At 41.6% G+C, this 15,490-nt stretch overlaps 1 protein-coding gene and 1 pseudogene across 2 annotated transcripts in view; one reads left to right on the forward strand and one right to left on the reverse strand.

Moving 5' to 3' along the window:
• The window catches only part of LOC144611403 (ferritin heavy chain-like), a 50,595-nt gene that overhangs the window by 33,573 nt on the left and 1,532 nt on the right, over positions 1–15,490 (forward strand). The window lies entirely within an intron of this gene.
• LOC144611360 (ferritin heavy chain A-like) lies at positions 139–14,328 on the reverse strand (annotated as a pseudogene). The gene is made up of 3 exons (XR_013549512.1): positions 14,302–14,328; positions 3,935–4,061; positions 139–393 (listed from the first exon to the last, which is right to left on the reverse strand). The product of XR_013549512.1 is annotated as a ferritin heavy chain A-like (transcript).

Consider the following 15,490-nt stretch of genomic DNA (forward strand, 5'->3'; position numbering starts at 1 on the left):
ATATATCATAGTTATTGATGTTCTTAGTCAAGGTGTTCGGAGATGTTGACCTTATCAAACGCCATCAATCGGCCATTTTGTTTTTCTGGAAACATTTATTACATCAATAAAAGTAGCCTTGTTTTCTGATACAGACGTCTTAACATTCAGTGTGAGATACTTTGGTATTTTACAGACAGCACGTTGGGGTGGTGGTGAGTGGTGTGGAAGGTGATGGCTTGCTTTCTTTCCACAGTCAAGACCCTTCATTCAAGACTGCTGGTCAAACAGGTACTCGCTCATTCCACCGGTCTGGCCTGCACTCAGTCCCTTCAGGCTCATGATGTGGTCTCCCAGTGTCTTCATGAATTCCACATTGATGTTCAAGAAATTGGACTCCAGGAAATTGCACAGCTGGGGAAAAAAAATAGGATTCACTTCATGCAACAAAATTACCAGGTGTGGTGGACTGCTCTTTGGAGGGTGTTTCCACCAGTGGGAGAGAGTCGAGGACCAGAGGGCACAGCCTCAGAATAAAAGGACGTTTCTCCAGGAAGGAAATGAGGAGGGATTTCTTTAGTCAGAGAGTGGTGAATCTGTGGAATTCATTGCCACAGAAGGTGTGGAGGCCAAGTCAATGGATATTTTTACGTCAGAGATAGATTCTTCGCTAGTGCGGATGTCAGGGGTTATGGGGAGAATGGCAGGAGAATGGGGTTGGGAGGGAGAGATAGATCAGCCACGATTGAACGGCGGTGTAGACTTGATGAGCCGAATGGCCTAATTCTGCTCCTATCGCATGAGCATATGAGCAGTATCTGCGAAGGTCAACAGATCAGTGTGGTGCATCTGTTAGATACACAACAGAAGCAGGAGTAGGCCATTCAGCCCACCTAGCCTGTCCTGTCATTTAATAAGATCATGGCTGATCTGAGAGTAACTGCAACTCTGCATTCCTGTCTGCATGGGACATCTTTGTACTCCCATGCATGGCGGCACGGTGGCGCAGCCGTAGAGCTCCTGTCTTACAGTGCCATAGACCCGGGTTCGATCCCGACTACGGGCGCTCTCAATAGACAATAGACAATAGGTGCAGGAGTAGGCCATTCAGCCCTTCGAGCCAGCACCGCCATTCAATGCGATCATGGCTGATCACTCTCAATCAGTACCCCGTTCCTGCTTTCTCCCCATACCCCCTCACTCCGCTATCCTTAAGAGCTCTATCCAGCTCTCTCTTGAAAGCATCCAACGAACTGGCCTCCACTGCCTTCTGAGGCAGAGAATTCCACACCTTCACCACCCTCTGACTGAAAAAGTTCTTCCTCATCTCCGTTCTAAATGGCCTACCCCTTATTCTTAAACTGTGGCCCCTTGTTCTGGACTCCCCCAACATTTGGAACATGTTATCTGCCTCTAATGTGTCCAATCCCCTAATTATCTTATATGTTTCAATAAGATCCCCCCTCATCCTTCTAAATTCCAGTGTATACAAGCCCAATCGCTCCAGCCTTTCAACATACGACAGTCCCGCCATTCTGGGAATTAACCTAGTGAACCTACGCTGCACGCCCTCCATAGCAAGAATATCCTTCCTCAAATTTGGAGACCAAAACTGCACACAGTACTCCAGGTGCGGTCTCACCAGGGCCCGGTACAACAGTAGAAGGACCTCTTTGCTCCTATACTCAACTCCTCTTGTTACGAAGGCCAACATTCCATTGGCTTTCTTCACTGCCTGCTGTACCTGCATGCTTCCTTTCATTGACTGATGCACTAGGACACCCAGATCTCGTTGAACTCCCCCTCCTCCTAACTTGACACCATTCAGATAGTAATCTGCCTTTCTATTCTTACTTCCAAAGTGAATAACCTCACACTTATCTACATTAAACTGCATCTGCCATGTATCCGCCCACTCACACAACCTGTCCAAGTCACCCTGCAGCCTTATTGCATCTTCCTCACAATTCACACTACCCCCCAACTTAGTATCATCCGCAAATTTGCTAATGGTACTTTTAATCCCTTCGTCTAAGTCATTAATGTATATCGTAAATAGCTGGGGTCCCAGCACCGAACCTTGCGGTACCCCACTGGTCACTGCCTGCCATTCCGAAAGGGACCCATTTATCCCCACTCTTTGCTTTCTGTCTGTCAACCAATTTTCTATCCATGTCAGTACCCTACCCCCAATACCATGTGCCCTAATTTTGCCCACTAATCTCCTATGTGGGACCTTGTCGAAGGCTTTCTGAAAGTCGAGGTACACCACATCCACTGACTCTCCCTTGTCAATTTTCCTAGTTACATCCTCAAAAAATTCCAGTAGATTTGTCAAGCATGATTTCCCCTTCGTAAATCCATGCTGACTCGGAATGATCCCGTTACTGCTATCCAAATGCTCAGCAATTTCGTCTTTTATAATTGACTCCAGCATCTTCCCCACCACTGATGTCAGACTAACTGGTCTATAATTACCCGTTTTCTCTCTCCCTCCTTTCTTAAAAAGTGGGATAACATTTGCTATCCTCCAATCCACAGGAACTGATCCTGAATCTATAGAACATTGAAAAATGATCTCCAATGCTTCCACTATTTCTAGAGCCACCTCCTTAAGTACTCTGGGATGCAGACCATCAGGCCCTGGGGATTTATCAGCCTTCAGTCCCATCAGTCTACCCAAAACCATTTCCTGCCTAATGTGGATTTCCTTCAGTTCCTCCATCACCCTAGGTTCTCCGGCCCCTAGAACATTTGGAAGATTGTGTGTATCTTCCTCAGTGAAGACAGATCCAAAGTAACGGTTTAACTCGTCTGCCATTTCTTTGTTCCCCATAATAAATTCCCCTCCTTCTGTCTTCAAGGGACCCACATTTGCCTTGACTATTTTTTTCCTCTTCACGTACCTAAAAAAACTTTTGCTATCCTCCTTTATATTATTGGCTAGTTTACCCTCGTACCTCATCTTTTCTCCCCGTATTGCCTTTTTAGTTAACTTTTGTTGCTCTTTAAAAGAGTCCCAATCCTCTGTCTTCCCACTCTTCTTTGCTATGTTATACTTCCTCTCCTTAATTTTTATGCTGTCCCTGACTTCCCTTGTCAGCCACAGGTGTCTCTTGCTCCCCTTAGAGTCTTTCCACCTCTTTGGAATAAATTGATCCTGCAACCTCTGCATTATTCCCAGGAATACCTGCCATTGCTGTTCTACCGTCTTCCCTGCTAGGGCCTCCTTCCAATCAATTTTGGCCAGCTCCTGCCTCATGCCTCTGTAATCCCCTTTGCTGTACTGTAATACAGACACTTCCGATTTTCCCTTCTGCCTTTCCATTTGCACGGAGTTTGTACGTTCTTCCCGCTCTCCAAAGACGTCCAGGTTTGGAGGTTAATTGACTTGGTATAAATGTAGAATGGTCTCCAGTGTGTGTCGGGTAGCGTTAGTGTGCGGGGGATCGCTGGTCAGTGTGGACTCGATGGGCCTATTTCCGCACTGTGTCTCTAAACTTAGCTTAGGCTATTCAACATTTTCTCATGACAAGACATTGGACATTCCAGATATTGGTCTAATAAAACTTCTTTGAAATGTTTCCAATGCATTAACATCCTTTCTTTAAAAAAAAGAGGCCAATATTGTAGACTCTACTCCAAATAAGGTCTCACCAATGTCCATTGAAACTGAAGCATAGTTTTCCTGTTGTACCGTATTCATTCCCCCTTAAGAGAAATTATAACGCTCTAGAAACATAGTAAATATGTGCAGGAGTAGGCCATTCGGCCCTTCGAGCCAGTGCCAGCATTCAATATGATCATGGCTGATCATCTGGATGCAGTACCCTGTTCCTGCATTCTCCCCATATGCCTTGATTCCGTTAGCCCGTCAGACTGATCATTGTATGATCTAGACCAGATAGCCATCGACAGTGAATGCTCTCTCTAGGGTTCAGGTAATTCTCGTTACCTGAGCATCCTCTTTATCGGTTGCTAGCTGGTGCAGATCAAGGAGAGACTTGTTGACGTTTTTCCTGTAATTCCAGGGCGTCCTGTGTGGCCTCCAGCCCACTCCCCCACTCGCTCTTGGCTGGTTTCTGCAGGTATAAGACAAAATTAAGATTCTACTTTAGAGGGCGGCATGCTGACGCAGCGGTAGAGTTGCTGCCTCACAGCGCCAGAGACCCGGGTTCGATCTTGACCACGGGTGCTTGTCTGTACGGAGTTTGTACGTTCTCCCCGTGACCTGCTTGGGTTTTCTCCGGATGCTCCGGTTTCCTCCCACACTCCAAAGACGTACAGGTTTGTAGGTTAGAAACATAGGCATAGAAGCATAGAAAATAGGTGCAGGAGGAGGCCATTTGGCCCTTCGAGCCAGCACCGCCATTCATTGTGATCATGGTTGATCATACACAATCAGTAACCCGTGCCTGCCTTCTCCCCATATCCCTTTATTCCGCTAGCCCCTAGAGCTCTATCTAACTCTTTAAAATTCATCCTGTGAATTGGCCTCCACTGCCCTCTGTGGCAGAGAATTCCACAAATTTACAACTCTGGGTGAAACAGTTTTTTCTCATCTCTTGCTCTCCACTTTGCTGCTGTAGCACTGTAAACTTCCCCGATGTGGGACGAATACAGGAATATATTATTAGTATCCAATGCTTGGCTGAGTAGACATAACTTTTCAGCACTCCCGAAAACAAAGCCCTAAACTGCTAAAAAAAAAAGACGGACTAAAGGAATCAAGTACTTTAAATTAAATCAGAAAGTATACAGAACGTACAGTTGCCTTCCAAGAAAGTAAAAGGAGGAGTACAACTGCCACAGAAGCAAGCAAAGGAATCATGAAAAAAAATCGAAGGTAGGCCCACAGCTCTGATGGAGCAGGGGACTAGATTTGGTGACCCCTCGGCAGGATGTGAGTCTGGGGAGGGCTCCGGTACGAAGCTGGAGTCTACTACTCCTAGCAAGCGCTCTTTGACTCGGGTCAAAATACGAGGGAGTCGCCGTGAGTTACCAAAAAGGCCCACTGTTTGCCGAGAGGCTGCTGATGTTGTGTCTGGAGTTTCGGACACGAGTGACGATGAGGTAACGGGAGACTCCACTAGCAGTGGAAGTGGAAATGAGGAAGAAGAAGAAAAGCAAGAAGATACAGAGACTAATATGAAAACGATGCTTCAAGAAATTATTAACAGGCTTAAGAAAATTGAAGGAGATAACAAATTAATGAGGAGAGATAACAAGAAATTTCATAAGACTGAAAAAAATGGAGGAGAAATTTCAAACAGTGACAAATAAAGTGGATAATATACAAATGGAAAATGAAATGTTAAAATCTAGAGTGGAAAAAAATGAAGACAGTATTACTGCTGCGGCAATTGAAAGCAAAAAGATGGCGGAGAAGTTGGATGCCTTGGAAAACTATAGCAGGAGAAATAATGTTAAAATTGTTGGTTTGCCAGAGGGAGTGGAGGGGGAAGACCCAATTAACTTGTTTCAAGATTGGATAGTGACCACTCTGGGAATAGATAAACAAGGTCGGATGGAAATAGAAAGAGCACATAGGGCTCTAAGACCGAAACCCTCGACTAATCAAAAGCCAAGATCTGTGTTGATTAAAATTTTAAGATACCAAGATCGAGAATTGGTTTTCAAAACAGTCGAGAATAATATAAGAGAGGGAAAACCAATAGAACATGAAGGCACTAAAATAATCTTTTACCCAGACATCAGTAATGCCTTGTTGAGCAGAAAAAAAGAATTTAATAAGGCAAAAAATATTCTATGGAAGAAAGGCTATAAGGTTATTTTACTGCATCCGGCTACTTTGAAGATTATGATCCACACTGGAGAAAATAATTTTTTTTAAGACTTTGTCAAAGCAGAAGAATATGCGAAAGAATTGCCATCGAGATATGCTTAAGAAGATTCATGAATGAATGATTATTAACAAGATCTGTATACTATAGAGGGGATTAACTGTATTAAGGATTGTTAATTTTTAGAAGTACTTGATATATCGGGGGGGTTGGAGAATGTGGATGCTCCACCATAATCATGGGCACAAGTGTGGTGCGGACCACACCTCGTATAATAGAGGGGGGTAATGTTGCTAATCTATTTATTAACAACATTAGAGGGGGGGTCTATTTCTCTATCTTTCTTATTTCTTTTCTGTTTTTATACCTGGACTATGGAGGGGAGCACACTGAAATACGGCACAATGTAAATACCGGAAGAGGTATCAAGGTAAGGAAAAAGGAAAGGAAAAAAAAAAAAGGAATGAATGGATAACACATTCAATTTTTTAAGCTATAATGTGAATGGGTTAAATGGACCGATAAAAAGGAAGAGAATTTTAACACAGATGAAAAAATTGGAAGTAGATATAGCTTTCTTGCAAGAAACACATCTAACGGAAAAAGAGCATCAAAGGTTAAAGAGAGATTGGGTAGGAAGTATGGTCGCATCTTCTTTTAACTCAAAAGCAAGAGGGGTTGCTATCCTATTTAAGAAAACGCTACCAATTAAGATACAAAATATTGTAAGTGACCCAGTAGGTAGATTTGTAATGGTACATTGTCAAATTTTCTCAGAATTGTGGACCTTAATGAATATATATGCACCAAATATAGATGATGAGAAGTTTGTGCAGGGTACCTTTTTAAATCTGGCGGAAGCACATGAAAATATATTGATAGGGGGAGATTTCAATTTTTGTTTAGATCCAGTAATGGATAGATCAAGGACAACGACAAGGACAAGAGCAGCGAAGACAACCTTGAATTTAATGGAAAGTTTAAATTTAATAGATGTTTGGAGGAAAAGCCATCCCAGGGAAAGAGACTACTCCTTTTATTCCAATAGACATGATACATATTCTAGAATAGATCTATTTTTGATTTCAGCTCAATTAAGGGGTAGAATAATACAAATAGATTACAAGGCTAGATTGTTATCGGATCACTCACCATTATTAATGAAAATTACGATGCCAGATAAAGAACAGTCAGTGTATAGATGGAGACTCAACTCTTTACTATTGAAAAGGCAAGACTTTTGTGATTTTATTCGAGGACAAATTGAATTATTTTTGGAAACAAATTTAAATTCAGTTGATGATAAATTTATTGTATGGGATGCAATGAAGGCTTATTTGAGAGGCCAAATTATAAGCTACTCATCTAAGATAAAGAAAGACTATAGGAAGGAATCTGAAAGATTAGAAAAAGAAATCACCGTATTAGAAAAAGACTTACAGAAAACTTCTTAAGATACGAAAAAAATACAACTTGCAAATAAAAAATTTCAATACAATACTTTACATACTTATAGAACAGAAAAACTAATATTACGAACTAACCAAAGATATTATGAATTAGGAGAAAGAGCGCACAAGGTATTGGCATGGCAACTGAAAGAAGAACAAATATCAAGAACAATAAATTCAATTAGAACAGATCGAAACATTATTACTTATAAACCTAGAGAAATCAATGAGGTATTTAAGCAATTCTACACTAATTTGTACCATTCTGAATCTGAAAAGGATGAAATTAAGATAAATAATTTTTTATCCAAGATACAATTACCAACAATCTCTAATGAGGAGCAGATGAGACTAAATGCCTCCTTTACTTTGAGAGAAGTGGAGGAAGTATTATATTCTTTACCAAGTAATAAATCTCCAGGGGAAGATGGTTTCCCGCCTGAGTTCTATAAAAAATTTAAAGATTTGTTGTTACCAGTATTTATGGAAGTGATACATCAAGCGAAAAAAACTTCTACATTACCAGAATCCTTCTCACTGGCAATTATAACCGTAATTCAAAAAAAAGGGAAAGACCCTTTAAATGCATCTTCTTATAGACCAATATCATTGTTCAATGCAGATTATAAAATAGTTGCCAAACTTTTGGCAAGGAGCTTGGCAGAATATTTACCGAAGCTGGTTAAAGAGGACCAAACTGGATTTGTCAAAAAAAGGAAAATATCTGATAATGTAGCAAGATTTATAAGTATTTTACATTTAGCACAGAAAAGAAAGGAATTGAGCGTAGCAGTTGCTTTAGATGCTGAAAAGGCGTTTGACAGGTTAGAATGGGATTTTTTAATTTAAAGTATTAGAGAAGTACGGATTGGGAAATTAACTGGGTAAAAGCTCTTTATAAACAACCTAAAGCCAAAGTGGTGACAAATGGCCAATCTTCTCAATTATTTAATTTGGAAAGATCTAGTAGACAGGGATGTCCCTTGTCACCGGCTTTATTTGTATTGGCCATTGAACCTCTGGCAGAGCTAATAAGATCAGATTTAGACATTGAAGGATTTAAAGTCAATCAGGAAAATCACAAAATTACTTTATTTGCAGATGATGTTTTAATTTGTCTTACTAAACCATTGGAATCCTTAAGAAAATTATATTTCAGACTGGAAGAATATGGGAAAGTATCAGGATACAAAATTAATAAAGATAAAACTGAAATAATGCCTCTTTCTGAAGGTAATTATGATCAATGTAAAAGAGAAAGTCAGTTTAAATGGCAAAAAGAAGGCATGAAGTACCTAGGGGTTAAAGTAGATAATAAGTTAAATAATCTGTATAAACTAAATTATAAACCACTAATTAAAAAAATTGAGGAGGACTTGAAGAAATGGATGAATCTTCCAATTACATTGCTAGGGAGAGTGAACTGTATTAAGATGAATATTTTTCCGAGGATACAGTATTTATTCCAAACACTGCCTATACCTTTACCAAATAATTTTTTTCAAGAATTGAATAAAATTGTGAGGAATTTTCTTTGGAAAGGTAAAATGCCAAGAGTGTCTATGGAAAAATTAACATGGAAATTTGAATTAGGTGGACTGCAATTACCAAATTTTAAAAATTACTATCTGGCAGCACAAATGAGTTTTATTTCATCCTTTTATCAAGAGGGTGGAAAAACAGCATGGGTTAAAATTGAAATGGATAAAATAAAAGAACTATGCCCAGAAGAATTTATCTATAAATGGGAAGCAAAGCTATTAGTTAAGGATCAAGAGTCACCTTTGCTAAAACATTTAATTAATATATTGTTGAAAACAGTTAAAGCTAATGATAAAAGATTTTTTCTAACAGCTAAAACTCCATTAGTAAAAAATAGATTACTGCCGTTTGCTTGGAATAATCAAATATTACAAGTCTGGGAACAGAAGGGTATTAAACATATAGGAGATTGCTACGAAGGAAATAATTTTTCGACATTTTCTCAATTGAGAAACAAATATCAAATTCCAGGGAATAGTATTTTTTTCTATTATCAATTACAATCTTTTTTAAGGGAAAAGTTAGGTAATTCAATGTTTCTATTTCAAATTAAAGGAATTGAATCCCTGATTCAGGGCAAGGGAACTAAAAAAATTATATCTTCAATGTATAAATTGTTACAAAAATCTAGTCCAAAGACAGGAATTCAAAAATCAAGACAAAGATGGGAAACAGATCTGAATATTAGCATTGATGAACCAAGTTGGGAAAGATTATGTTTAGAAAGTATGAAAAATACTATTAACGTGAGATATAGTTTAGTACAATACAATTTTTTACATCAACTATATTTAACTCCGAAAAAATTAAACAATTTAAATCCAAATTTACCTGAAATTTGTTTTAGATGCACCCAAGATGTGGGTACTTTTTTACACTCCACATGGGCATGTCCGAAGGTAACTCCTTTTTGGAAAGGCCTAAAAAACTTTTTGGAACAATTGATGAATAAGACCATACCATTGGATTCAAGGTTGTTTTTATTGGGAGATACTAAAGGAATATTACCAAGATTAATTTTAGATGAATATCAGGAAAGATTACTCAAAATAACAATAGCAAAAAAATGTGTGGCGGTCACTTGGAAAGATCACAATGAAATAAGAATTGCAAGATGGTATGCAGAAATGCGTAGTTGTATCCCATGAGAAAAAGCTACTTATAATCTGAGAGATAAATATGATTTCTTCTTGAAACTTTGGAACCCATTCACTTTAAAACTAGGATTAAGAATTGGAAATATTTAATTTCAGGGTTGTTTTGATACCCCTAAAAAGAATTTAATAAGAAATTAGCCGGAAGTGTTTCCTTCTTGTCTCCAGGTTTCCTTCTTTCTTTCTTTCTTTCTTTCCTTTTTTTCTTTATCTTTCTTCTCCTTTTTCCTCTTTTTTTCTAACTGGGGGGTGGGGGGTTGTGGGTGGGGAGATAACACAGAACAATACAAGTATAATCGAATTTAAAATGTATAAACAAATTTATAATGTAGGTACCATCGCGTACTATGAGTTCACACATGTATTTGTTTTGTTAAAATTTAAATAATTTTTTTTTTTAAAAGAGAGTGGTGAAGACGGCACAGCACATCACTGGCAACTGTCTCCCGGCCATTCAGGACATTTTCTACCGGCGGTGCCTGCGGAAGGCACGCAGCATCATCAAGGACCACAGCCACCCAGCACGCAGGCTGTTCTCCTTGTTACCGTCAGGCAGACGATACAGGAGTATGGCTGCGCGTACCACCAGACTTAAGAACAGTTTCTACCATCAGGCCATCAGGCTTCTGAACTCATAAACACATTTCATAGAAACATAGAAAATAGGTGCAGGAGTAGGCCATTCGGCCCTTCGAGCCTGCACCGCCATTCAATATGATCATGGCTGATCATCCAACTCAGTATCCCGTACCTGCCTTCTCTCCATGCCCCCTGATCCCTTTAGCCACAAGGGCCACATCTAACTCCCTCTTAAATATAGCCAATGAACTGGTCTCAACTACCTTCTGTGGCAGAGAATTCCACAGATTCACCACTCTCTGTGAAAAAAAACTTTCTCGTCTCGGTCCTAAAAGACTTCCCCCTTATCCTTAAACTGTGACCCCTTGTTCTGGACTCCCCCAACATCGGGAACAATCTTCCTGCATCTAGCCTGTCCAACCCCTTGAGAATTTTGTAAGTTTCTATAAGATCCCCCCTCAATCTTCTAAATTCCAGCGAGTACAAGCCGAGTCTATCCAGTCTTTCTTCATATGAAAGTCCTGCCATCCCAGGAATCAATCTGGTGAACCTTCTCTGTACTCCCTCTATGGCAAGAATGTCTTTCCTCAGATTAGGAGACCAAAACTGTACGCAATACTCCAGGTGTGGTCTCACCAATGCCCTGTACAACTGCAACAGAACCTCCCTGTCCTATACTCAAATCCCCTCGCTATGAATGCCAACATACCATTCGCTTTCTTCACTGCCTGCTGCACCTGCATGCCTACTTTCAATGACTGGTGTACCACGACACCCAGGTCTCGTTGCATCTCCCCTTCTCCTAATCAGCCACCATTCAGATAATAGTCTGCTTTCCTGTACTTGCCACCAAAGTGGATAACCTCACATTTATCCACATTATACTGCATCTGCCATGCATTTGCCCACTCACCTAACCTATCCAAGTCACGTTGCAGCCTCCTAGCATCCTCCTCACAGCTAACACTGCCCCCCAGCTTCGTGTCATCCACAAACTTGGAGATGTTGCATTCAATTCCCTCGACCAAATCATTAATATATATTGTAAATAGCTGGGGTCCCAGCACTGAGCCTAGTCACTGCCTGCCATTCTGAAAAGGACCCGTTTATTCCTACTCTTTGCTTCCTGTCTGCCAGCCAGTTCTCTATCCACATCAATACTGAACCCCCAATACCGTGTGCTTTAACTTTGCATACTAATCTCTTATGTGGGACCTTGTCGAAAGCCTTCTGGAAGTCCAGATATAACACATCCACTGGTTCTCCCTTATCCACTCTACTATTTACATCCACAAAAAATTCTATAAGATTCGTCAGACATGATTTACCTTTCATAAATCCATGCTGACTTTGTCCAATGATTTCACCACTTTCAAAATGTGCTGCTATCCCATCTTTAATAACTGACTCTAGCATTTTCCCCACTACCGATGTTCCACTAACTGGTCTGTAATTCCCCGTTTTCTCTCTCCCTCCCTTTTTGAAAAGTGGGGTTACATTAGCTACCCTCCAATCTTCAGGAACTACTCCAGAATCTAAAGAGTTTTGAAAAATTATCACTAATGCATCCACTATTTCTGGGGCTACCTCCTTAAGCACTCTGGGATGCAGCCTATCTGGCCCTGGGAATTTATCGGCCTTTAATCCATTCAATTTACCTAACACCACTTCCCGACTAACCTGGATTTCACTCAGTTCCTCCATCTCATTTGACCCCCGGTCCCCTGCTATTTCCGGCAGATTATTTATGTCTTCCTTAGTGAAGACAGAACCAAAGTAGTTATTCAATTGGTCTGCCATGTCCTTGTTCCCCATGATCAATTCACCTGTTTCTGACTGCAAGGGACCTACATTTGTTTTAACTAATCCTTTTCTCTTCACATATCTATAAAAGCTTTTGCAGTCAGTTTTTATGTTCCCTGTCAGTTTTCTTTCATAATCTATTTCCCTTTCCTAATTAAGCTCTTTGTCCTCCTCTGCTGGACTCTGAATTTCTCCCAGTCCTCTGGTAGGCTGCTTTTTCTTGCTAATTTGTACGCTTCATCTTTTGTTTTGATACTATCCCTAATCTCCCTTGTTAGCCACGGATGCACTACCTTCCCTGATTTATTCTTTTGCCAAACTGGGATGAACAAATGTTGTAGTTCATCCATGTGGTCTTTAAATGCTTTCCATTGCATATCCACCGTCAACCCTTTAAGAATCGATTGCCTGTCTATCTTGGCCAATTCACGTCTCATGCCCTCAAAGTTACCTTTCTTTAAATTCAGAACCGTTGTTTCTGAATTAACTAAATCACTCTCCATCCTAATGAAGAACTCAACCATATTATGGTCACTCTTGCCCAAGGGGCCACGCACATCAAGACTGCTAACTAACCCTTCCTCATTACTCAATACCCAGTCTAGAATAGCCTGCTCTCTCGTTGGTTCCTCTACATGTTGGTTTAGAAAACTATCCCGTATACATTCCAAGAAATCCTCTTCCTCAGCACCTCTGCCAATTTGATTCACCTAATCTATATGTAGAATGAAGTCACCCATTATAACTGTTTTACCTTTGTTTCATGCATTTCTAATTTCCTGTTTGATGCCATCCCCAACTCTACTACTACTGTTAGGTGGCCTGTACACAACTCCCACTAGCGTTTTCTGCCCCTTAGTGAACCACACTACATTGAACCACACTACATTGCTTCTGCTTTGATCTGTCGTATTCACACCTTACCCTTCCATGTCTCTAGTCCCCCCCTCCCTCCTGACTCTGTCTGGAGAAGGGCCGCGACCCAACCCGACACATCACCAAAGATAATAGAGCAGAGCAAGATAGACCACTCGACCCTACAACCCGTAGTACGTCACGGCGCCATTTTAGTAGGCAGAAACTTGCAGAAACATTTAAAAAGAAAAAGAACAAAAATCTGTGAATTGATAGATGAGATATATTCGGCATTTTTATGGTATCATCACACATACTGTTCCCCCAAAACACTGATTACACTGCGAGAGGCAGAGCGGACGGCGGGTTTTGCTTACTAAAATGGCGGACGTTACGCTCCTTTGCGCACTACCTTGGGAATGCGCAAAGGTATTAAGTATAGGCGATTTTGACGGAGTGGTTCATCTTGCTCCTCTAGTATCTTTGCACATCACCCATCCCTTCTCTCCAGAGACGCCGCCTGTCCCCTGAGTTACTCCAGCATCTTGTGTCTACCTTTGGTGAGATCTAAAGGTTGGCTGGGAAAGGTGGGTTGGCCTTGAGAGAGAGGGCCAGAGGTTGGAGAGTGGGGGTGGGGTGGAGAAATCAAAGATCAGGGAATGCATGAATGAACGAATGAATGAGTGAATATTTTTAATGTCACATTTGACAAGGCACAGTGAAATTCTTTCCTTGCATTCCCAAGGTATGCAAATAGTCGCCACATAAAGGGCACTGACAAAGTTACAAAGTACTTTGGTCCCCCTTTGTTCTTCCCCCCTCACCCCACCCCCCCTGCCTCCCCCCCCCTATTGTTTTCAAGAGAGAGTTAGGATTAGCTCTTAGGGCTAATGGAATGAAGGGATGTGGGGAGAAAGCAGGAACGGGGTACTGATATCGGATGATCAGCCGTGATCATATTGAATGGCTGTGATGGCTCACATGGCCGAATGGTCTACTCCTGCCCCTGTTGTCTATGTTTCTCTGGTGGTCCTCCTTTGTTCCCGGCGGTGCAACATGACCGAGGGTGTGTGAGGGCTCGAGGGGAAGGTGGAGCAGAGGGGGGAGTGTGTTTGGGGCAGTGGACAGCACCACCTTCTGCCCACTCATACGGCTGCTCATTCCATCTCCATTGGAATCAATGGGATGGCAGCCCACATCGCCATCTGGTGGCAGGAGTGCGGGAGCCGGGAATTGGCAAATAACTCAACCTTCACACAGGAGGTGGCAGAGAATAGCCGAATACTAGTGTGTGGGAAGGAACTGCAGGTGCCGGAATAAACCGATGATCAACATGAAAAGCTGGAGTAACTCATGAGAGGAATAGATCGGGTAGATGCACGGTCTCTTGCCCAGAGTAGGGGAATCGAGGACCAGAGGACATAGGTTCAAGGTGAAAGATTTAATAGGAATCTGAGGGGTAACTTTTTCACCCTGTTTGGACGTTCTCCCCGTCAGCTGCATAATTTACCTACAGACCAGCACCTCTTTAGAGTGTGGGAGGAAACCGAAGATCTCGGAGAAAACCCACGCAGGTCACGGGGAGAACAATAATACTAATAATATATTCCTGTATTCGTCCCACATCGGGGAAGTTTACAGTGCTACAGCAGCAAAGTGGAGAGCAAGAGATGAGAAAAAACTGTTTCACCCAGAGTTGTAAATTTGTGGAATTCTCTGCCACAGAGGGCAGTCGAGGCCAATTCACAGGATGAATTTAAAAGAGTTAGATAGAGCTCTAGGGGCTAGCGGAAACAAGGGATATGGGGAGAAGGCAGACACGGGTTACTGATTGTGTATGATCAACCATGATCACAATGAATGGCGGTGCTGGCTCGAAGGGCCAAATGGCCTCCTCCTGCACCTATTTTCTATGCTTCTATGCCTATGTTTCTAACCTACAAACCTGTACGTCTTTGGAGTGTGGGAGGAAACCGGAGCATCCGGAGAAAACCCAAGCAGGTCACGGGGAGAACGTACAAACTCCGTACAGACAAGCACCCGTGGTCAAGATCGAACCCGGGTCTCTGGCGCTGTGAGGCAGCAACTCTACCGCTGCGTCAGCATGCCACCCTCTAAAGTAGAATCTTAATTCTGTCTTATACCTGCAGAAACCAGCCAAGAGCGAGTGGGGGAGTGGGCTGGAGGTCACACAGGACGCCCTGGAATTACAGAAAAACGTCAACAAGTCTCTCCTTGATCTGCACCAGCTAGCAACTGATAAAGAGGATGCTCAGGTAACGAGAGTTACCTGAACCCTAGAGAGAGCATTCACTGTCAATGG

This window comes from Rhinoraja longicauda, chromosome 40, assembly GCF_053455715.1.
Source record: "Rhinoraja longicauda isolate Sanriku21f chromosome 40, sRhiLon1.1, whole genome shotgun sequence".
Taxonomy (NCBI): domain Eukaryota; kingdom Metazoa; phylum Chordata; class Chondrichthyes; order Rajiformes; family Arhynchobatidae; genus Rhinoraja; species Rhinoraja longicauda.